This window comes from Lampetra fluviatilis, chromosome 9 (assembly GCF_964198595.1).
Source record: "Lampetra fluviatilis chromosome 9, kcLamFluv1.1, whole genome shotgun sequence".
NCBI classification, from domain to species: domain Eukaryota; kingdom Metazoa; phylum Chordata; class Hyperoartia; order Petromyzontiformes; family Petromyzontidae; genus Lampetra; species Lampetra fluviatilis.
Genome location: NC_136283.1, coordinates 12,117,765 through 12,142,787, shown reverse-complemented (window position 1 = coordinate 12,142,787; position 25,023 = coordinate 12,117,765). Strand labels below are relative to the sequence as shown.

Genomic DNA, 25,023 nt, shown 5'->3' with positions numbered 1-25,023 from the left:
CGAGGTCCACATTTGCAGTCTCCCGCCATTGGAGTTCAGGTGTTCCCTCCTGGTTTCCATCCTCTGGATGCCTGTCTGCATGCCCTGCCTTCTCCGTCCGCCAATGTTCCCTACCCATTACAAGCTTATCTTCCTGTTTAAACCTACAACACTTCCTTGCCACGGTCAGATGTGGGTATTCGGCCTAATTGAGGCTCCCCTCCACCGCTGCAAAGCGTTCAGACGCAACATGCACAACGTAAGCACATCTTACTCGTGGGACTTACACCATTACTTGGAGAGCACAGTAAATCCTCCTCAGCCTAATATTTTATCGAGCACTTCAACAATTCTCAGCACTGCATTTGGTGGACGTAAAAAAAACGCATCAATCCCCGTTCCTTTTACCTAAGATTGTTAAAAAGTGCGCGCAACGCTTCCGCACCACCATGAGTAATGTTTTAAACATCTATTCATACACATAGCGACGGCCTTGCCTTACTAATAATACCCACTTCATTATCGCCACCTTGCACGAAGCCCACGAGATTAATTCTCATTCAGCGCAGAACCGTATTAAGCCTGTCACTTACATTGTGCACCTGCTACCATGAGCTGTTTGTCCTGACTAATTCCCCAAACAGTGCAGACGTTACAATTACAACTCGAAGCTGTGCCTGGTATCGGCTGCTCAGAGACTTGGTTTTTGCTTGCTGCTGTAGCTGCCGGGGACTCGACGACTGCAGAACCTGTCTTCAAAATGACACAAATGGGTCGGTGATGCTGCGTTTGGAGTGTCTCTCCTGCACATGTCTGCTCGCCACACCGTTAGAACAGTCTCCACCTGAGTGCCCAATTACGCCTCAAGAGCCATTCCCCATCATTGATCAATCAGTGGCGGAGCCACAGTTTACGCTGTAGATCAAACCCGGACGCGTTTTCTCCGTCAGCATAGGTCAATCAGAAGTGTGCAGTTCTACCGTGATGAAGTTCAACGCAGTGCCATCAGATGTCGGTACAAATGAATTCCTGCAACCTGGACAAGGATGCCAATTCCCGGGCTGTCCATCTCAAGCCCGTAGAGGTGGGAAGCCTAATTAGCACGCACCACGCTATCAAAAAATGCGAACCTGGGTTTGATTCCTAGTCACGGGTGACATCAGTGGGTTATTTAAATAGTTTTGCAATACCGGTGGATGCTTGAAAAGACTTCGGATGTGCAACAATATATTGTATACTTATGTATGCACACCCATGAATCACTTGAGATTAATAATGGCTAAACCCAAGACACATTCTGGGATGAGATGTTATGTACCCTTGAAACATTAAAAATGTCAGTTCAAAATATGATACATGTAGTCAGCTTGAAACAAAGATATAATTACCAGGCACTGGCTGTTTCGTCTCATCCACACAGTGATCCACCAATACAACAACACACCCACCCACTCACAAAAATACAAAGATCCCCCGTGTAGCCTTGACAAACTGTTGGGGCAAGTGCTGTTAGCGAGCACCTATGGAGGGCGGCACGGCATACGAGGGGGTGGGTGGCCAGCACCAGGCCCGGCCGCCTTTGTCTCCCTAGTGGCGATATTTACACGCCGCACCAGGCACTCATTTGAGTCAAGCTAGGGGAGGCCCATGACCGATTCAGATAATGGTCACTGGTGTGTTGGCCGTGAGCGGGAATGGAACTCAGGTAGCAGCGTTCGTAGCGCGGCGTGCTAACCGCGACACTATCGCTCCCCACTCACACACCCACTCACCTACCTACTCATCCGCTCACTCACCCACTCACTCACTCACCCACTCACTCACACACTCACTCACTCACCTACCTACTCACACACCCACTCACCTACCTACTCACCCGCTCACCCACTCACCCACTCACCCACCCACTCACTCACACACCCACTCACTCACCCACTCACCTACCTACTCACACACCCATTCACCTACCTACTCACCCGCTCACTCACTCACCCACTCACCCACTCACTCACTCACTCACCCACTCACCCACTCACTCACTCACTCACCCACTCACTCACTCACTCACCCACTCACTCACTCACCCACTCACTCACTCACCACACTGCAGGTCCCTTCACCTCTCTTTCTTCTGTTTCTCCCACTGCTCCACTTTGGCATTCCCTCCCATTGTCTCTATTCCCAAGCACCATAATTAATTCAAGAAACGCGTTAACTGTTACCGATTATAACTTTAATGGTGCTGCTTGTTTCTGGCCACTTGATGTGTTGGTCCTTTGGGCCTACGCTCAGTGTGACTGTATTTTAAACAATTATACACTTTGATAAATACGAATTTGCATTACTGTATGTAAACATTTTTTCACCTCCAACAATATGGGTAAATGAGACATCCACCAGCTGCTGCTGTACGATAGTAAATTACAGCTCGAAACGAGCGCCAACGGTACTGTTACAAAGAGTTTTCTATACACCCCGAGGGACGCGTTCCTACCGCTCAATCCACGCATGATCATGACTTGGGAAGGGCAAGCAGTCCTCAAATGCAGTCACCCATGTCAGGTCCAAAGATTTGACAAAACCTCCGGCACGTTCATTACCGGTTCACTCGCTCATCTCAGGTAGACTACCCCACCGCCCCTCCATGAAATCATGTTATTTTAAAACTATTACTATTAACTATGTTTTATTTTATCAGGTAAGGCCCACTGAGCTACATAGCTCTTTTAATAAGCAAAATTATAGCTCAACGCAGTGGCTTATGACGTGGAGAGTTATAGCAGCCAAATACTCTAAACGCATGTTTTAATTGTGGAGGGAAAACCCGGAAGACCCGGAGAAAAATCCACGCGACCACGGGCAGAACATGCAAACTCCAAATATACAGCAGGCGTCAGAGTCGCGATCAAACCCACGAACCTCCTGTATACCAGGCGAGGTAGTTAACATCTTTCCACCGCGGCGTCTCCTTCCAATATCTGCCCCTCCACACACAAAATAAATACATAAATTCCAAATCCATTCAGCCGCAGAGCCTTCTGGGAGTGAATGCATTTCAGGAGTATTGGTCCAGCACAAGCAAACTCTGGAATTGTGTGCTCTCAGAATGCTGTGTGACTGACAAGACATGTTAAAACATGATATGATGTTTGCGTGGCAGGATAGATATGATAGTCTCCACAAAGGTACAAACTATTATTTTGTGTTATGCATTGGTGCTGTTTTCCTTTCACTGCCATTAGCTACACGTCTTATTGGTCGTTGCAACGGTTTTTTTAGTGCCTTTGCATGATGCTCCAAAACATAATTTGTTGCGCAGTTGAATTTATGACTTACATGCTCGCAAAAAACATCATCACCAACATCATACCTAGCATCCTCATGATCAGCATCAGTAGCAGCAACACACAGCCACAGTGTTCGTGAATGGCGCATCGGGTCGTTATGTGTCTGTTCTGGATGACCACAGTAGCCTCACACCGCAAGGAGAGTTTTTAATTTTCCACAGATCCGATCCACAAACACGAAGGGGGCATCATCACAGCGATGCTGCACCACGCCGCTACTACTGACACAATAATCAGGCTCAACCACATCCATGCCAAATTAAAATTGCTGCTCTATAGGGTGGTCCAGCTGTCTTGTCACTCCCATCTAATTCCATATTTATTTTTGCATACCAATGGGTGTTTGATGTAATGTAAGCAAAATAACAAACAAAAAATAGGACCACCCTTGTACATCAACATCAGCCACACGCAGGCGAAGACAGCCACAGTTCGCTGCCTTCCTCTCTCTCCCTCTCTGGCTTCCACAGCCACTTTATAGAGCGGCAGCAGCATCAGCTAAGCCAATTACTCAGCCACAACCTGGGTAACGAATGCCCTCTCCCACCAATCAGGTGAGCATTGTTACTATTTAATCGCCCTCAGGTCGATTGGATTCACCTGTTTTCGCGCAGTCAATCCCACAGGAGGCAGCTGTGAAGTCGACACGAGCCTGATGCCTTTCACTTCTCTTGCAATACGAGCAGTGATTCTAGCCGCCCGGCACCCGGTTGGTGCAAGTGTAGTGACATCTCGGGATGTCACTGTGCAATGCCGGCCCGAGAGAGGCACGGCGTGCGGTGTAACGACATCGTGGACACCACGAGGACGTGGGTGCAGTACCGGCCCTAGAGGGGCTCGGCGAGCGCTGATCGATAGCGCTGGATGGCACCACGCTTGGCGTGCAGTGCCGGCCCCTACAGGATAGGGTGTAGGAGTGCCGTCCATGGAAATGGGGTTACTCAAGGCCGTGGCACTCTGGTTGACCCGATAGGACACGTGACCGGTTAAGTCTACCAAGGGGCCCCAAGCGGGGGATAGGGGTGGTCACGTGGTCGGGGTGCAGATCCTGCTCGAGGATTCTGGAAGGTGGGCGTGGCCAAGGGCGGAGCCAGAATATAAGCCGGGTCCCCCAGAGGGAAGAAACCTTCGTCGACGTTCAACAAGTCCCCAACACGTGGACCTGGACCTGAGCTGTTGGTCCTGGTCCGTTGTAGCTAGTTACGTTGTAATTAGTGTAGTCAGCCTGGTGGTCACCACCATAGGTTGTTATTCTGTTCAGGGGCCGTTACCCCGTGTGCTGCTGTTAAATAAATGTGTTGCCTCCAAGAGTATGTCTGCGACTCAGTTGAATCCACTACACAAGTCATGATAGCCATCATTGAGAATCTGGAACGTGCACAGGTTATGTTCACTCTGAGAGCGAATCACTCAGAGGCGATGAGAATCACAAACAAGCGGCGGGGGAAGGCATCTGGAACCATCATCAGGCTCCGTAGCCCTAAGGGCCGGTGACATTACCCAGCGGTAGAAAATTCGCAGCTCGTTGCAGAGGTTCATGGCTAGCTTCCACACTTGCGGGTGTATTAACCGTAGCAATATTAGGCACTCTCTGCTTCCAAGTGGGATTTTCAATATGCAGTGACGTCATTCGAAAGAGGAGGACATTATATGCCGACATCACGGCTGAAATAAATAAAAAATTGCACCGCTAATTACTAAATTGGAATATATATACGTGTAGCAATAGTTGCCCCCGACTGGGAAAATTTGGCAGGACCTATATAAGTCTTGAGACTCGGTGAGTGGTGGTGGCGGGTCGTAAGAACCCCCCCCCACCACCACGCTACGCCTGCCCGCGTGAACCAAATTACTCTCAATTCAAACACAAATTAACTCGCTGCACACTGCACGCGTCCGATGATTGTTAAACGCATAACGTGCTTAGAAATTAACGATTCCTGCATTAATAGAGCCAATTCTAATTCAAGAAGGAGATCTCAGTGTACGCGCGTGTGTACCCACGTGCGGCATGACGCAGACAGCGGTGCACGTTCGTATGTTTGTATGTAAGTAGGTTGAACTTTTTTCGCACCGTACGTAGCCAATCATGTAATAGGAGGATGCGGGAGAAGGACCACAAATTAAACACAAAAAACAGTTCTAAAGAAATTCCTTTTCAATATAAAATATTTAAAAGTGCATAGCTCCAGTGGCTTCCAAATAGAGCGTTCCAGACGGCATCTGAAAGCGCGCGATGCGATCAACCGTCTTTGTTCGATGGCCGGCCAAAAGGATTGACTTGGTCGGTAATCCCTCTGTGGTTTTCGCTGAGAAGAGACCAATCCCTGCATCCCTACGGGTGGGAATGCAACCCTTACACTGCTGGTTCGGCGGGGCTGACAACGCAGCTTAGCTCTCTGTCCAATGTTCAACGGAACAGGCAGACAATTTTGACTTTGAATAGTTGTTTAGCACGTGAGCCAATGAGCCGGTCAACCGGCGCTAATGTTCCGTCGTCAGAGGACGCCCGCCATCTGAAATGGCTTGGGCACGTTTAGCCTACCGGACATCTGTGAAAAAGAGCTTTATAGCTCATCGGATTATTCTGGTCATAATAAAGATTCTGAGTCTGAGAGCAGAGCGAGCCTTCTGCCGGACCCCAGGACACGGGCACGCAGGAGAGGGTGACCACGATGAAGCCGGTCTACACAGCTGGACGAAGCATCATCTGGAGTCACTCGGGAAAGACTGACACTTGGGAAAGCGTCGTGATGAGTGGGGAAGCACTGGATTGTCCGACGTTTCAGCGACCCGGACGGTCTTGGTCAGTGGTTCTTAACCTTTACTGCAGCCTTGCACCCCTTCAGAATCGTAAAAAATATATATATATAATGTTAATAAATACATAGGTTTTATTAAACAAAGTAGTTGTACTTCCGTGACCGTGCTTAATTTATGTTTCGATAATTTACCCTCTAAAAAAATCTGGCCACGTCTCGCACCCCCAGAAAAGGCATCTCGCACCACCGGGGGGGTGCGTGCACCCCGAGGTGGTCCTGGCCGATTAGGGGGGTGGGCCCGAGGCAGAACTTATTATTTGGGGAGTCCAAATTGTGTTAATAAACTCCTCGTGAGATGATAGAAGATACAGACGGAGACAGAGTTGTAGCGAATGAGAGAGAGAGAGATGGAAACACAAAACAAAGGTGATGTTACGCAAGAGCAGAGCGATCCAGACACGATATGGATGAGCGACTAATTGGATTTTTAGAAGATAGTTCACTTTATTGCTTTTTTGGGGAGGGAATTTGAATTCAAGTTGCTGGTTCGTTCATCCCCTATCAGCCTATCTCTTCATGAATCCGGGACACCTTGAGTTTTTTAGGTCGTGTTTAGGTGGCTCACGTCACCAGTGTTCGTCTCTAACTCTCTCTGTGTGTGCTGCTTCTTTGTCTCTCTGTGTGTGAGTTGTACTATATCTCTGCGTTGGTCTCTGCCTACTGTGTCTGTATCTCTCTCTATATCTCTCCGCACGCTATATCTGCATCTCTCTGCTTCTCTGTGTGTGCTGTATATGTATCTCTGTCTCTATGTCTCTCTGTGTGTGCCGTATCTGAATATCTCTCTCTGATGTTCTGTATCTGAATATCTGTCTCTACTTCTCTCTGTGTGCCGTATCTGAATATCGCTACCTCTCTCTGTGTGTGCTGTATATGTATATGTGTCTCTACTTCTCTCGGTGTTCTGTATCTGCATCGCTGCCTTTGTCTCTACATCTCTCTCTCTCTCTTTGGTGCTCATTCTATCCAGCTCTTGCCATTACGTGGGGTGGACACGTCTCTTCTTGGGGCAGGATATCGACAGCACAGAATGGCTCATTTTCTCAACAAAGAAATGAAAGGGGTCTGCGAACCCATGAATCCCAGGGTCCTTTTGGCTTCGCTAACTGTCAACAGGAGGTAAGGAATGATGATGATGGTGGCTGCCGATGCCTCGGGCATAGATACGCATCTGTGGCAAAATGTAAAAAAGGCGTTTCAATGTTGTCTTCAGTGACCGTGGCTCCTTGGAATCGACCGCTGCGTTGGGAGGGTTTAATACCCATGTGAGCCAACATTCTGACACCTGGAGGAAGTTATTGGAAGGCATCGGCGAGGTCAGTTTAATAACTGCAAATACACTTAGGGTTACCATCTGCCCGGGTTTGGCCTGAAGAGTCTGGGAATTGGCATCTGTGTGTTCAGGAGGGCAGGAACTGATTTGTACCAAGATCTGGTACCAGGGTTGTGATGAACTTTATTACACAGAATACTGCACAGTTTTATATCGACCAAGGCTGACTGCAGAATTATTGCAGGGGTTTTGACGGGAAAGGTGGGGACGCCACTCGCAGATCCAGGCCTCGCGACGGCCCCATTGAGGACAGAGGTTTGAAGGGGTTTTTTACCCTTCTAAAAGGTTAACTCTCAGTGAAAGAGGAGTCTGAAGCGGACATACCGTGGGAAGGATTCAAAACATCTGTTGTTGTGACAGTGCCAAAAGTGCTTGGGGTCCAACAGGGAAAAAGGGTAAAATGAAAAAGCTATAGAAAAGGTCAGGGCACGTGCATGAACAACGGCATCTGGGGGTTGAGCAAGGGGAGAGGATGCAGCCTTCGTTGAGGGAACAATGATGGAAAGATATTGACTCGCGTAGCATTGATTATTTGCACAAGCGAGCAGGGGAAATGAAAGATACGAAAAGAAGAGGGGCAGCAAAAAAATATATAAAAAAAAATTGTAACGAACTTTGCGGGGGGAAAAATGCACCAAGAGAATACAGTGTAAAGTCAAGCCATTAATGTAATTTAAATATCACATCTTGATAATTGCGATGATATTCATTGTTATGGTTGTAAGTAATTGCCACCGTAGTGCACTTGCAGGCATAGCGTTAGTGAAACTGTTAATTGCTCTCGTCGTAGTTACCGAAGTCATTAACCCTGCGAAGATCGGTAATTCGACGGGGGGGGGGGGGGGGGGGCTGCCTTGCCTGACCCTGGTGCGTTCCCTGGGCCGCGTGGGAATCCTAAACCACTCGAACAGACCAGCGCAGATGAGGTATAGCAAAAAAAAAACAAGGGTCACAATATTCTTGGTTCTTTCGGTAAAGTCACGGAAAAGGGAAACAATGAATAATAATAATAATATAAAACAATACAATTCTCACGTTTCGACTGCAACACAAGCAATCATCATCAGGTGTGAAATCCACAGCAAGAACATTTTGTGTTGCAGTCGAAACGTCGTGAGAATTTTATTGTTTTAGATTTTTATTATTTTATTGTTTCCCTTCTACGTGACTTTACCGAAAGAACCAAGAATATGAATCCCAGATCTGAAGCTTTCGTGACTGCAAGGATTCATATTCTTAGGTTTTTTCGGTAAAGTCACGTAGGTAAAAAATTTAAATTAATAAAAAATAAAAAATAAATAAAAATCACGACGTTTCGGAGGCAACACAAGCTTCCGTCTTCAGGTGGAACCGTCACAGCACGATAGCTGTATCACTTGATCACTTGATACAGCTATCGTGCTGTGACGGTTCCACCTGAAGACGGAAGCTTGTGTTGCCTCCGAAACGTCGTGATTTTTATTTTATTTTACTTTAATTAATTTTAATTTTTTACCTACGTGACTTTACCGAAAGAACCAACAATATGAATCTCTGCAGTCACGAAAGATTTAAATCAAAATTTAAGGGTCACAATGTTCAAATTACACAGTCGTGGTCCTGCTGGGTGGGTGGTTGTAGAAGCAAAGGGTGCACAGAATCCCTGGGTGCGCAGATGACGCAGTCTCGATTTGCCTCTTGCTTTCTAACAACGCGAGGAGTCCATGCAATTCAATCTCATTGTGCTGGAGACGCAGTACGTGATCAATACGTAAATAAATATGGCAAACTTGTTCCGTGCACAGTTTACGTTCACGCTCAGAGATGCAATAATTCAGAGGCGTAGGAAATCAGACTCACGCGGGAAGGCAGCCAAAACCACTGTCAGTAATTGTCTCCAAGGGGCCGTCAGTAAATTACGTCACGCGATTTTGGAAGATTTTTGACCCCCCCCCCTTTCGTCACACTGCGTCAGAAAAAATCAGACCCTCAAATATGACGTCACAAAGCTCTGCCCCCCCCCCCCTAAAAAAAAAAACTTGATTCAAATCGCTTTAAACTATTGTCATTGTAGTGCATATTTAATGTGGCGCTGCACTCTGATGTTGTAGGATAAAACATTTATTAAAAAGTCGATTTAATTAAGTATATATAACGTGTTGTCTATATTTATTTAAAGATGCGCACTTTGATGTGACGTCACATTTCTCACCCCCCCCCCTCGTCACACATCGTCACAAATGTCTGACCCCCCCCCCCCCCCTAGGTGCGTGACGTCATTTATGGACGGCCCCCAAGCTCCGCGGTCATATATTTGGATGTTTGGCCAACTTCATGAATGAGTGTTTAATACACGAGGGGAAATCCGCGCGTGTGAAAGAGGTAACACTCAGTCCTCGTCCAGATGGAAATCAACCCACGTGCTGCACTGTCAACATACCCTGTGGCATGCCTGCAGATGGCAACCCACGGATAGGAAGGGAGTTTCACAAATGTGTGTGTGATCCACCAACTTTCACGGCCTTCACAGTGCTGAATCACAGGCCACATGAGCATAGCCACCAGTGCTCGCTATGTCCACAGAGTGTTGCAATGCCACCATTGGAACCTCATTTGCGTCATCTGGTCCAACACCATGTGAGACTAGGCTCTAAGAAAAGCTGTCTCGGGTGTGGACCAATCAATTTCAAGGACAGTGCATACATTATCAGAGTTGTGTTTTTTGTTTGCATTCCGACCGCATATATTGTGGTCAATGCAAACATGACTCCTTGTAATAAAGGTGTCCGTTTTGTTGGTGCAATGCCAGTTACAGTCCAACATCGCCAGAGAAGTTAAAGATTATTACAGGGAATCGCAAGACGCTTAATATAAACACAAATATCGTTCTGTGTGGAATAGAGAAAATTAGACAAATTCTTAGCAAAATATTCAAAGGCCTAAAGATGCAAACTAACTATTTGAATCAGTCTGACAGGTAGGCTTTCACGACTAATATTATTCGTACGAAAATGTGAACCCGCCACCACCCGACACAGCCAACCAGTAAGGTTTGTCACGTAAACAAAACATGCCAATTAGTTACTACTTCAACCCACCGGCGTGTTGGAGAGTGGATTTACTCTTTGTTGATGTAGTGGTGGTATTGACGTGCGCCGACTGTGACAGTGATGGATCACGGGGCGGCGCGGGGTGCCGGGTTGGGCACGCGTTGTGGGCGTGGTGTGGACGCGCGCGCCGGGAGTGACAGATGACGAGGCGGCGCGGAGTGAGTGGTGAGGCACGATGAGATGTGGGAAAAGAGGATCGTAGCCAGCACCCGGCGATTGGTCGAATAAGTGGGTGCTCGCAGCGACGTCCGCAGGTGGGGTATAAAGGGGGACGCGCGAGAGCACTCGGGGAGAGTTACCCAGTTGAAGACCCGAAGACGGAGCTGAAGACCTAGTGAAGCCGAGTAGCTCAGTGGCGTTAGTCGCCGAGTAGCTAAGTGGATGTTGGTCATCCGAGTAGCTCAGTGGCGTTAGTCGCCGAGTAGCTAAGTGGATGTTGGTCATCCGAGTAGCTCAGTGGGCGTTAGTCGCCAAGTAGCTAAGTGGGTGTTTGTCACCCGAGTACTAAGTGGATGTTGGTCATCCGAGTAGCTCAGTGGCGTTAGTCGCCAAGTAGCTAAGAGGATGTTGGTCATCCGAGTAGCTCAGTGGGCGTTAGTCGCCAAGTAGCTAAGTGGGTGTTTGTCACCCGAGTACTAAGTGGATGTTGGTCATCCGAGTAACTCAGTGGGCGTTAGTCGCCAAGTAGCTAAGTGGGTGTTTGTCACCCGAGTACTAAGTGGATGTTGGTCATCCGAGTAACTCAGTGGGCGTTAGTCGCCAAGTAGCGAAGTGGGTGTTTGTCACCCGAGATACAAAGTAGGTGTTAGTCACCTGTAACCAAGTTTGATAAAATAAAGAGTGTGTTACCCGTGAAGTCGTCTCCCGTGGAGTTACTACATTACATTTACATAACAAACCTCACTGCTTGACTGTGTCTAGTGGTGGTCGTGGTGGCTTAACGACACATTTATACTTACGCGATCTAACCTAAAAACCTTTATCACGATTACTATTTGGATGTCACCTCTTATTAAAATACATGTAATGAGCAAATTAACATTGGAATGGGAGCAAGGCAAACACAACAGTGGGCAAGTTGTGCTGCCAACATCCTTCCAGTGAGTTCCCGCTGCACATTGCGTCTCATCTCAAATATTCCAAGGGCACCCCCAGTGGCAGTTGTCCCAGTGTGGCAAAAGGTGACTCGGCACCGCGCCTGCGAGCGGGAACCAGCCTGCAAGTAGAGGTGTGATGATTGCTACGCAGATTCCAATTAGGTGATGTGCGGATAATATTCTGTTTCAATCGTTTGGACCCTGACACCGGCACGCAATCGCCTATTCTTGCGAATTACGGAATTTCATTCTTAACATCCACTGTGAAGCAGACGGCGTGGATTTATAGTGAATCTACCCGCGGTAATAACCAGGGTAGACTGCAGGATTCGAACCGCGAGCCTTTGCAATAAGCAGGGGAACAAAGCACCACTGGGCCATGTCAGCACCCCCAAACATTGTATGCGTTTCACAACTGCAGTGCCGTGTTGTAGCATTTGACGCGTGCCCCTTGTCTGTTCGCACACTCGGCGCAATAATCACCCCGAGTCCGTGCTGATGTCTCTGCAAAGTAACTTTACTGTTTAAAGTAATTTTGTCCGAGTCAACTTTCATTTCAGAAAATTCGTTTCACGTGTAATGTTTAGTGCACTGCTTTCGATTTCTTCTGCAATGCAGTTGTTTCAAATCCCCTGTTTTCTATTAGCTGCATTGCTGTTCTTGTTTTGATGTCATTGTCGTGTTATTGCTTCTGTTATTGTGGTGACTCACTCTTGCTCGCGAGACTGTCCCCTGGTCCCATGCGTCCTCGCCGGCTCAAACAAAGCACACTCGACATAAACTCGCTGCAGCGATGTCCACCATTCTGCAACGAGAGGGTCATCCTCGATTAACGAAGAGTCCTTTCAATCGAAGCAGGACTGTGGTCAGTGTCAGGACGAAAATCACAACGCATGATCGATCAGTGATGCACGATCGCTAGCGTGATGGGGAGCGGGCGAGCAAAATTATCAACTCACGCACATGGTAGGGCGCGATGCCAGGCAGAGAGATGTGGGCAAAGTGGGGAGGGGGGTCGCGGCTTGCTTACAAATTCTAACGGAGATACACAGGGAAGAGGCACGGTGTTATTTAATTGACAACGTTACTCCGTGGACAGCGTTTGGCCCTGCGTCTGATTCTTGTGTTGAAAAAATCTGTTTCTACAAAGGAGTCAGCAGTAAAAGCCAAACCACACGTAAAACGCAACAATGGCAATTTGGCCATATTTTGAAATAATTAAGATACAATCTGCCTTTCTGCCAACATATTCATCAGGCGCTATGTGCTTGCACGTGATTTACAGCTAGCGACAATATCTAGGTCATTCACTACACGTGCCAGGTAAGAATACATTTTGGCAGAGTAATTTACATAGCTTCGTCAATCCATTGTTGGACGAAGTCTGCACACTGCTTACTTTAACTTAACCAAGTCAAAGTGATTTCGAAGCAGTTGCTCATCTCGTGTTTACAACCCTGTGCCAGTGTTGGAATTTCCACAATCCTATGGCAGGGGTGAGTCTATCCACAGGACAACTGCTGACTTCCCCGCAGAGCGGCATAATAATTTTATCGACCACAGAGTGATAATAGGCTGAGTCGTCCCCCAGGCAGAATTTGAACTCGTCCCCTTCCCACTGCGAGCTGCACACTCCACCGCTGAACCACGCGGCCTGATGTACATCGAACAAATCCCAACACATTCGTCCAAAAACACTGCCTTCAGAGGGACCTTATATATATAACCATGGCCCATCTTTGTTGCACACTGCACTATTGACGAACGTGTTCAGCTTGTGTACCGTGTGCACCGCCGCTAACGCAGTATCACCAAGCCATTTGTTAAATATGTTAATGTTACCCATATTAAATTCTCACTTGTGTAAACACATGGAATGCACTGTTTAAGCGGCTCAAAAGGGTCAATTAACAAGTCATGTATCTTGTATTGCTAAGTCATTTGGTGAAATAATGTATAAACCACTTACGGAGTAACCCCGGGGTAGCCCCACTGCATCATCGCTGTGAGCCATGAAGCTGTGTGACTCACAGTGCTGAGCTCTGCTGACTACGCAAGAACGTGTACTGGGGCTGTTGGTGGTGGTGATGGGTTGGTAATATGGTGATGGGGGGTGGTGGGGGAGGTGGGGGAGGTGATAGTGATGGCAGTGGTGACAGTGGTGATTTAATGCGGGTTGTGGTGGTGGTGATAATAATGGTGGTAATAGTGATGGGGGGGGTGAAGGGGGTGATGGTGGTGGCGGTGATGAGTGTGATATTGATGGAGGTGGTGATAGTAATGGGGGCCGTGCTGATTGGTGGGAGTGTTGATTTATTTAGAGGGAGCGTTAGTAAAGCAGACAGTACGCTGCGATACGAACCCGGCGAACCGAGTTCAATTCCCGCTCACAGCCAACATTGGTGACGAATATCTGAACCGGTCCTGGGCTTCCCCTAGGTCGACTCAGCCTAAAATGAGTACCTGGTGCAGTGCGTAAACATCCTCACGTGGGCTAGTCGCGCGTGGTGCTGGCCATCCATCCCCTCGTGTGCCGTGCCAGCCTTCATAGGCGCTCGCAAACACCACTTGCCTCAAACGTCTGTTAAGGCTATACGGGGGATCTTTGTCTTTGTTGGTTTACGTGGTGGTGATAGTGATGTGGGTGGTCATGGTGATGTGGGTGGTGATGTATTAATGGAAGTGAAGGTGATCAATTTCAGATTTAATTTCTTCTAGAATTTAAGACAACGGAACTCTATATCGACCTGCGTGTAAATAAACGTGTATGCTGTCCGATTATCGGGTTGTAAATGTCTCTTCTTAGCGTTATCGATAATGCACCTGCAAAAAAAACTCCTTTTAAAAAATCGCTTTGCCATACACATCGATATATCTGTGAATAAAGAAGGCTTCCAACATTGGGCCCGGTATAAATGAGCAAAGCAAACAAGTTGCCTAAACGATCGGAGATGTTTTGTTGGAGGGACACGGCTCAGGAAACTGCTGCAGACAGACAGGACACGACAGAAGTGATGGGACACAGAAGTGGATCGAATAAAGAGGCATGTTTGGGGAGAACTGATCTTGAAAACGAAAGGCAACGTATATGATGATTTAAGAATGTTTTTGATCAGCATATATTACCTGCTGTGACGTACAAACAAAAAAGGGAAAACATGAAACACCACTTCGAGTACCATGGCAATATATTATTTTTTTAATGTATTTTACGAGGTAATCTCTATAATGCATAACTCTTTTTCATTAGTGACCTGGCCACAAATGATATCGTGTGGAAATGTATAGCAGCCACTTACTCTAAAAGCATGTTTCTATATGTTTCTAAATGTGGAGGGAAACACCGGAGGACCCGGAAAAAAAATCCACGCGACCACGGTGAGAGAGAGACATGCACATTACAAATATACAGCAGGCGTCTGGGTCGGGATCGAACATCACGACCACCTGTATACCAGGCGAAGTCGTTAACATCTCGGCACCGCGGCGCAAGCTTCAGAAAACACCGCGGTCTCGTTCGCGAATAGTAACGCAGGACACGTAGCCACACGGAACTCCAACACATTCCTCAGTAAACCCTGCCTTACACATTCCTCAATAGCAAGGTGACCAATGTGTTCAATTTATTTTGTGAGTCACTATCAACGCAGCAGCAACAACATCGCCAAATAAGCAGACGCAATGGCAACTGCTCAGACCAGGGTGTCGGCCACCAGAGGCATTTTTTTTCGAATTCGGTAAAAAAAAACTCCTCAATATTTCAAGAGCCGCAATGCACGCGAATACGAGGCGGTCTCCATAAACAGATTTATTTAAAGAGCCGCATGCGGCTCCGGAGCCGCAGGTTGTCGACGCCTGACTCAGACCAAGCACCACACGCAGGAGACGGCGGTGAGAATGGGCTGCAGCAGCAGCTGCAGCAGCTGCAGCAGCTCCAGCAGCAGCTGCAGCAGCTGCAGCAGCACCAGCAGCAGCTGCAGCAGCACCAGCAGCACCAGCAGCAGCTGCAGCAGCACCAGCAGCAGCAGCTGCAGCTCCAGCAGCAGCTGCAGCAGCACCAGCAGCAGCTGCAGCAGGAAGAACGCTGGCGAACGGAGTGGAACAACGAGGAAGTCCAAAATAATGAAACACACAAGCCACAATAGTGCGACTGTGGCCATGAAACCCAAACTATGGACCATAGAGCAAGGCCGTAATTATAATTGAATATTGGGGGGGACACACATCCCCCCTCAATATTCAAATATGCTCAAAATATCCCCCCCAATATATTGCTATAAAATAGATTTCTGTTTATATGATTGTGGTTATGGTTGTACTTTATTCATCCCTAATCTCTGCCATTACATACAATGAAACAAGAAAAGGTAAAAAAGAAAAACAGAGCAATGTAATACAATACACTATTAGACATTATTGTAAAAAATAAATAAAAAGTCCATCCTATGTGTTTGTGAATTTTTTTAATATTTTAGGCAGGAAATGGCAGGAAATTCGTTTTCAAATTTAGATTTTTTTTTTTCTGGAGGGGGACCCCAGACTCCCTGGAAGATTTGGTCCCCCCAATGTTGACCTCATGGCTACGGCCTTGCCATAGAGTAACAACAACAACCGCCATTCGCCACTAAGTGACGGTGACGTCACCACGACGCTTGTGCCAGGCCATGTGCACCTTAAGGCCACGTGAAGTGTCGAACGCCCACTGGCAGGTCACGGGGCAGATCCAGATGCCACGGGTCGACTGACTGAGATGACCGAGACGAGTGGCTGATGCACCACCTGTGCTCCCTACTGTGCCAACTTGCTGTGCTTTATCCACCCGGCGCTCCGCTCGTTGTTGTGAGCGTCGCTCCTCCGCCCTCCGTTGTTGTTGGAGGGCGACTGCCTCCAACTGCCCAGTTGCGTCCTTTACGAGCCTCCTCCACTGAGGTCGATCTTGACACCGCTGGTACCAGTCATCGGCAAGTCCACTCAGCTCCACGTCCTCCTGTACCACATCACTACATCTCGTCTATAGCCCGTGCTGCTCCCGTTTAGCCTCCTCGATCCGGCCGAACAAAGCTGCTTAGGCATGCCCACTGTGGCATGTGCTCCTTCAACAGAGGAGGAGGAAGAGCAAACCTGCACGATTTATATGCTGAAGCCCTCTCATCGTGGCCAACAGATCTCGATGTTGACCATTTAGCTCCTGAACATACGTCCATCATACGCAATAGAATAGAAGAAAGGTTCTTACTGGCAATTCCGCATTCACATTCATATCCCTGAATGCGAGTAGGATACACACCGAGCCCAAGCTGTGGGTAATACTACAGGGCCCCCCCCCCCCCGCTTCCCCGCCACCTCCCCCCCCCCCCCCACGAAACTCACAGCCCCCCGAGACGCACTGGGCTCCCCGCAGACTCAGGGTCTGTAGTCAGGGCCTCCTCCACCCACGATTGATGCGAAAATCACCCCCACTTTCTACACAAACTCAACTCGTGTGTTTTATATAAAGTAAATATGCATTTATTTTACACAGTTGTTGAGCAAAAGCCCAAGAGGCCAAGTGGCCAGCAACACACAGCACCATCGAATTTGTAACAGATGACAGTCATATAAATTACGTTAAGATAAGAACACGCTTTTTTGTATTCAGCAAGGTTATCATTATTATGAGCGATTGGAAGAAAGAGACGGTGATGGGAGGAGGGAATTCAAAGTGGAGCAGCGCAAGGGAAGAAGCAGAAAGAGAAGTGAGGTGACCTGCAGTGTGGTGAGTGGATAAGTAGGTGAGTGATTTAGTGAGTAGGTGAGTGATTTAGTGAGTGGGTGAGTGGATATGTGAGTGGGTGAGTGATTTGGTGGGTGAGTGAGTGAGTGGATGGGTTGTTGGGTGAATGAGTAGGAGAGTTAGTGGTTGAGTGAGCGAGTGAGTGGATGAGTATGTTGTTGTGACCTGCAGGTAGTGGATGAGATGAAGCAGTGTCTCAGACCAAGTCCTCAACACGGGTGGAGGAGTCAATGAGTCAAGTTCAGGGAAACGCTCATCGGTACGTAGCGCAGTGGCTCATGGCCAATTTCAGCAGCGAATATCTAAACCGGATCTGGGCCTCCCCTAGGACGACTCCACCTTAAATGAGTAGCATAAAAGAGGAGACAAAAGGCAGAGAGATGGGCGTGGTGCTGGTCACTCAACCCCTCGGGTGCCGTGCTAGCCATAATAGGTGATCGCAAACAGCACTTGTGTTATTGGCTATAAGGGGGATCTTTGTTTTTCTACGTGAGCACCGTCACCATCTTCAAGATATTCATTTCATGCCTACCTCTTCCCTCTCATCTCACTCTACTCCCCTTCACGCACTCTCCTGCCTCTCCCCTCTCATCTCACTCTACTCCCCTTCATACATTCTCCTACCTCTCCCCTCTCATCTCACTCTACTCCCCTCGACGCACTCTCCTACCTCCCCCCTCTCATCTCACTCTACTCCCCTTCACGCACTCTCCTGCCTCTTCCCTTTCATCTCAATCTATTCCCCTTCACGCACTCTCATACCTCCCCCCTCTCATCTCACTCTACTCAAGTGTACAGGGTGGAATATGTTGCATGCAGTACGGTAAGTAAATAAAATACTGCGCGCATAAAGAGAACGGATAAGCTGTAGACTGTAGAACTGAGAATATAAACACGCATCTTTTGGCGACACCAGCATAAACAGCATGTACATCGCATATTACCAAATGTGCCCTGATATAGTTTTAGTACCACAATAAATCAGCAGACACTCCGCCTCCTTGCCATGTCTCTTCCTGTACATCAAACATAAAATTATTTTTTGTACACAGCCACACGGCGTTCTGCTGATGAGGCACTGAATGTCAAAAACGATTCCAGAGTTTCTGTTGAACTGATTCTACTGAAATGATGCACTACCGGGAGGAACATGTGGCTGATAAGATGTGTAAAAATAAATGCTCGTGTTTTATGCGGAGGAACAGATATGTGATGGAGGCGGATTGTGGGATTATCTGTTTTGAGTAAGACGACCAAAGCAGCTTTGGGGAGTGACGTGGGATGATGGAGATGGAGGCAGCATGCGTGGGATGATGATGATGGTGATCATGCGAGTGGGATGATGATGCTGGTGCGATGAGCGTGCAGGATGCATATGTAGTATATAACTCGGGTTGTCAAATGGCAGCCGGTAAACCGGTAACCGTTTTCAGATTCGATTACCCGTCCTGAATGTCAGGCACCGAACTCGTTTCCAGTGGAGTGTCAGTCACGGACTCACCGATTGGCACGAGCCGTACGGTGGCTTAAATCACCGCGTGGTGAAATGTGCCCTCGTCCCCCAGTACGCAAGGTAATGGTGGTGGTGGTGCAGCTCTGCACGTGCTTGCGCGCGCCACCGCCGCTGGCAGCGAACGAGCTCGAGCGGGCATCTGTTCGACTCTTCCACGCTGAGTGGGCATCTGGGAAGAGGCGGGAGTGTCCACACTGAACCCCACCACAACATCGATCGGCCGGTATTTAACCTGGCCGGTCGATGTAAGCGTGGTGAATGTGTTTCTACTGATGGGGGGAGGGGGGGTGAAAGAAACTTGCTCCACTGTTTCAGCTTCCTCGCGCGGGAGATGGAATCGAACCGGCGACCTCTGGACCGCAGCTCCAGTGCGCTGTTGATCAATACACTGTGGTGGAGGCAGCTTTGTTTTTTTTCTTCAGATAAAGAGATAAACGTGCTATGCGCATTGCTAGACATCCACCACGTATGTGCGGCAAATCGGTAACCACTTTTCTACCGTTACATTTTGTTCGTTATTCCGTCACCGTTAATGCAACAAACTAATTTCTTTTCAACCCTATGTAGTCGATATCACTGTGGGATTCAAACCGTGCGAAATCATCCATCTCCCTCTCGCATCTCGCTCAACACCCTTACACGTGCTCCTTCGCTGATCCAGCAACCCCTCCACCACCACCAGCAGCAGCAGCGGCCTCCACTCTGACAGAGGTCTCTCTCCTTCACCTGAAATCCTCCCGCTCGGTCGAGCACCCGAAAAGCCTCTTGCCTGTGCCTCTCAAGTGACATCCATGGCACCCGCCTTTAGCGATAGAGACACCTCCGTATCATGCCCGCGATGCGCATGCCCCTTCCCTGTGTGTCTCCACCACCACCACCATCATCATCATCTCGAGATGCAGTGGCAAGTGAGAGCTATCAAAGCACCGCCACTGTTGTGCCGCACGGCGTGGGAGGAGGCATGGGATGGACCGGGGCCGAGGTGAAGATGTTGGCCGACGGCTCCGGGCGGACGCCACTTCTTACCTTGTGTCTGGGAGGGCACCGAGCACGGCAGTCTGGGCACACGGAGAGCGGCGCGGGACGCCGGAGGAGAGAGAGAGAGAGCGGATGAGAGAGAGCGGAGAGGAGGAGGAGGAGAGAGGAGAGCGAGAGCGCCTCCCCCCTCTCCTCCGCCTCCTCCGCACGCCGTGCACAGTCCCCGTTGCCTGGCAACTCCTCATGCAATAATCATGAGCCTGTTAGCAAGAACCTTTCTGCAAAGGTTAAACCACAAGCTGCTTTACAAAAAGAAGGATTTGTTGTTCAATGTTAGCGTTAAAATGTTAACGTGGATGCGCAACGCCGGGGCTGCATCACTTTCCCCGTTTCGCTGGCGCGTCCACTAAAGTTGATTGGGATCGCCTGGACAGTTGAGCATGCTGGGCCTAATCACAATCAATTATGCTAACGACTGCTGCCGCTTCGCTTGTGACGCAATTCGGGATGTAAGCCGCTGCCGACGATGTCGTCGCGAGGCAAATATTTAGTTGGAAACTTCCAAAACGCCCATCGCTGTGGATTAATGATTTGGTGGTGGTGCTGCTGCTGCTGCTGCTCGTGCTGGTAGCGGCGCGCGCAAACACCAACAACGCACACGAACGCATTCGTCAACAGCCACCGTGGCCTTAAAGAGAATGGAAAAAAATAAAGCATCACATTTAAAATACATAATAATAATAGACAACGTTTCGGGGGTAACGTCCCTTTATGTATAGGAAAAAAAACAAATAGGTTGTTACGATGTTAATGCCGCGCGCGAGACGCTATTCAGCAGATCTTGGTCCCATCGCAGCTGCAATGCAAACCCGCGCTTGCGTAACTTACTGCCCTCCCCAGAGACGCGCCGAGTCGCAATTCACCCGCCGCGTCTGCAATTCCGGCACCCAGCGTAACAGCAGCAGCAGCCGCACACACGCACACAACCCGGGCCATTGTCGAGGCGGCCCCTCTCTGGAAGGGTGATTGCTGTCGAGCTGTCGTGCTGTCGATGCACATCCAATCCGCTGGTAACGGCCATCCGTATGGGGTGGAGGGACCTTCAATAAGGCGTCACATGTGTTCGTGCAATTCTTTCTGTTTGACCAACATGCAGGCGCGGTATGTAATTTACGGGTGTTGTGTATGCCATGTTATATCGAGCATCACACTATGCAAATGCACACCGTAGAGGTGTATGCACGGTCAGTAGTGATTTTCAGTGTGCCACGGTGTTCACGTGAATTGCGTGTGAAATCGCAAATCATAACGTGCTATATCATCATCGTGGGCATGCATGCTGAATACGTGACTGCAGGTTTCCACTGTGATGATATGACGTTCCATTCTGCAGCAAACTTGAATTTATATACATCTGTTGGCATGTACAATTCGTAATAGAAGATGTATCATCTGCGTAGCAAAACTGAAGCAATGTAATTACTGGTCGATTTGCATACAAGAGACATTCAATGTGTTATAATCGTCGTTGTATCATCATCGCCAATTTCCCTCCTCTTTCCCCAATCCACGAGTTATGTGTGTATCTTGTTCTCTGTGACGTCAATATTCACGGTAACAATGTGAACGGATATCCCTCGATTAAGGAACGTTCGGTTTACGAAATTTCGAGTGAACGCAATTGACAAATTTTGGCCACTTTTTATTGAACGAAATCAAATTTCCGCGTTTACGAAATGTCACAGCGGCACGCGCCATGAGATCAAACAAAGCAGCAGCACCTGGGAGGCTGCATCATCCATTCGCGATATTGCCACGGAATTCCGGCAGTGCAACAGTAACACCTCCAACATCACATTTCCAATAATTCCAACGTGCAGATCTTTTGGTGAGTTCCCTGAAAAAGAGGTTTTTGGTTCGATCCCGACCCTGATGCCTGGAAATTTGGAGTTTGCATATTCTCCCCGTGGTCGCGTGGATTTTTCTCCAGGCCCTCCGGTTTTTCAATCCACATTTTAAAAAATGTGTTCAGAGTATTTGGCTGATATAAATTTCCACATGATAAGCCACTGGGATGAGCTGTCATTTGTGGTCAGGTCGCTTCTGAAAAATAGCTATACTGTATAGCTCAGTGGGCCTTACATAATAAAACAATATTTACAATTTTTATTTTTTATTTTACATAAGTAATTATTTAATCGTTTTAATCTTTTTGCCCTTTGTTATTACAGTATTTTTGGATTGTAAAACTGATACATGCGTATAGTTTTAGATTAGGAGCAAAGTTGTAATGACTATCCGAAACACATCCCTCATTTTTTTTTAAATTAAATTCGTTTTATGCGTAGTATTTGAAGAACGTATCCGTTTCGTAAATCGAGGGATACCTGTATATGGGCGATCAGAGGCTGTGGTCTCCGGTTATTGAAGTCAGTCTCATCACTCTTTTTGATTGAGGTGTCCTCCGCTTTGTGTAAACATTCAGTAAAGATGTCTCCAAAATATGTCACAACAACTGCCCATGCTTCTTGGGTGGCGTCTACACTTTTATAATCCGGTCCAGGAAGAAGTCTTTTGAGTGTGTAATGTGAATAAAATCCCTTCACTTGTATCATTATAAAGTGCATGCATTATGCAGTGCAGTACACACAAATATGGTTATCGAGGAATACAACCAGACCAGTATCATCATGACACGATAGGCCAGAGTATGCGTTACCCACATTTAAAATGTATAAGTTGTTAACTTTGCAACATCCGCGGGGCACCAAAACCGCGCGCGTGTGGGCGACGCATGGAGCGCATGGGGACGAGCTTTGGAACGCGGCGCTGTTTCACGACGACATAGGGTAAACATTTGGTGCCAGTTGTCAAATCTCAATATTTAAATGAGCACCAGAAAAATGGTGGCTAACGTTTAACCCTCATCGCTTGAATTTCTATCTCACGTGAACAATAATTTGTGTATCTAGAGATAAGTATATCTGGGAGAGATGTTGGTGATCCTGCACATGCCGGCGATAACCCTATGAGACCTGTCATCAGCAGGAGTCGTGATGTAATGCTTTATTTCTATGCATAACCGGTAACCGCGTGAGAGGAAAAAACGGTTACCGGTTTGCCGCACAAATAAATGTCTGGTTGTTTGACTTGCATCCCACTGGGATTTTTGCACACAGCGTTGGTGTACGGTTTTTTTTTTCTGCAATATTTTGCTGTCTTTTCTTGGATTTTCTGTTTGCACTTAGTCACATGTTCACTTTAAGATGTTTTTTGTTCATGTTTTTTGTTTGTTGCGGTTGCACCCGATTCAAGAGTCGAATGGCTCACAGGGCTATACCTAATAAATTAACTTGAACTTGTAACTGAGAAGCGAACGGAGCTCCCGTGGTGTTAATGATCAGCAGCGCGCTGGACTCGAAACGCAGAAGTTCGCCGGTTCGATTCCATCTCCCGGTTTGGCAGCTGAAACAATCGCTTCAAAATAAGTTTGCTGCTGGGTGCATGCTTGGAACATAACGAACTCGAGTGCTTCATTTGGGAATACGATTTCACGGCGTGAAAAACGTGAATCACTCTCAACTCGTTTCCATCGCTCACACGGCAATGGCTGTGTGGGTTTTCTTCCACTTCAACGATTCTGGAGCACCCCCCAGTGGTGTTGACACATCACGATGCGCGCCACCAGCACCATCACACACCGCGCACGTTGCTCTGGCTAAGGAGCCGTCCATAAAGACGTCACGTACCTAGGGGGGGGGTGGTTCAGACATTTGTGACGATGTGTGACGAGGGCGGGGGGGTGAGAAATGTCATGTCACATTAAAATGGGCAACTTTAAATAAATATAGACAACACGTTCTACTTAATTAAATAGACTTTTTAATAAATGTTTTCTCCGACAACATCAGAGTGCAGCGCCACATTAAATACGCACTACAATGATAATAGTTTAAAGCGATTTGAAGCATGTTTTATTTTCAAAATGGAAATATGGCTGGGGGGGGGTGCAGAGCTTTGTGACGTCATATTTAAGGGTGGGTCTGACTTTTTGTGACGCCGTGTGACGAAGGGGGGGGGGGTCAAAAATCGTCCAAAATCGCGTGACGTCATTTATGGACGGCTCCTATAAAACCGCATTCCCGTGATTTTGCTCCAACGCGACTGCGACGTGTCGATCAAGTCGACCACCGTCTGTCTGGCCCACGTGTGTTGTTTACCCATGATGCAGTTCCGCGACAACGTGTTCATGAGTTTATCGCCAGAGAAGTGACCGACTTTACAAGAGAAGTGCCATTCCTCTGCCGTTCTAGAGGGTATGTACTCTGTCTACGAGGATATCAAACGTCTCGCCTTGGCTGGAAGAGTTCAATGAAGGCTGTCGTCCCTTTGTGAAAATCGTGATTTGATCCCCCGTCAAGAATGTTGTCCGGGTACACCAGCTCCTCAGCCTAGAACGCACGTGCGTTTTCAGTAGAGTCGGTAAGAGTTAACCGGTAACCGTTCTTATAATCGGGTTACCGGTTCTGAAAGTCAGGTACTGGTAAGCGTTTTCAGTGGAAAGTTAGTCATGAATGCAATGATTTAGGACATGAACTCCAGGAGATGGAATGAAACTGATGACCTACGGATTGCAGATCCAGCGATCTCACCACGACACCATGGCAGCTCCCTTCACCTCAATGTTTGTTGGAAAAATTGTGAAAAGTTAAATTACAAAACATATACAGTAAAACCAATATAGAAGGCTGCTGTTACTAGGTGAACACTGTGCACAAAACTACATTCATTTCCAGGATGAAAAGAAAACATACATTTCAAAGAAAATGTACAGTTGCAGGAGGCTGTTTTTCAAGGGTCAACACCCAAACAAATAGCAAACGTACGCCTATTTTCCAGAACATGTTACACCTATAGACAGTGCACACACACCTCCCACTAACGTTGTGAGAGTTTGTTTTTTTCCTCCTCCAGAGTAAAAATCACAACATGGGAATCAAGACGACATGGATGTTACGATGTTATTATCGGAGGGATGAACATCGATGTTAAAACATTGATCCATCGGAACTTAAACCCCGATGTGACCGAT

General features: G+C 47.7%; 1 protein-coding gene across 4 annotated transcripts in view; it reads right to left on the bottom strand.

The window, feature by feature from the left end:
* PCDH15 (protocadherin related 15) overlaps positions 1-20,119 on the bottom strand; it is a 120,109-nt gene extending 99,990 nt beyond the window's left edge. The window contains exons 1-2 of one of the 4 annotated variants that reach the window (XM_078859805.1): positions 19,980-20,119; positions 12,379-12,472 (exon numbers count right to left, since the gene is read on the bottom strand). The gene's annotated coding sequence lies outside the window, so the exon portion shown is untranslated. Of the gene's footprint in view, positions 1-12,378; positions 12,473-18,941; positions 18,973-19,979 lie in introns of those variants that run through there. The other 3 variants (XM_078859807.1, XM_078859802.1, XM_078859804.1) reach the window with 3 other exon arrangements.
* Between the last annotated feature and the right edge of the window lie 4,904 nt (positions 20,120-25,023).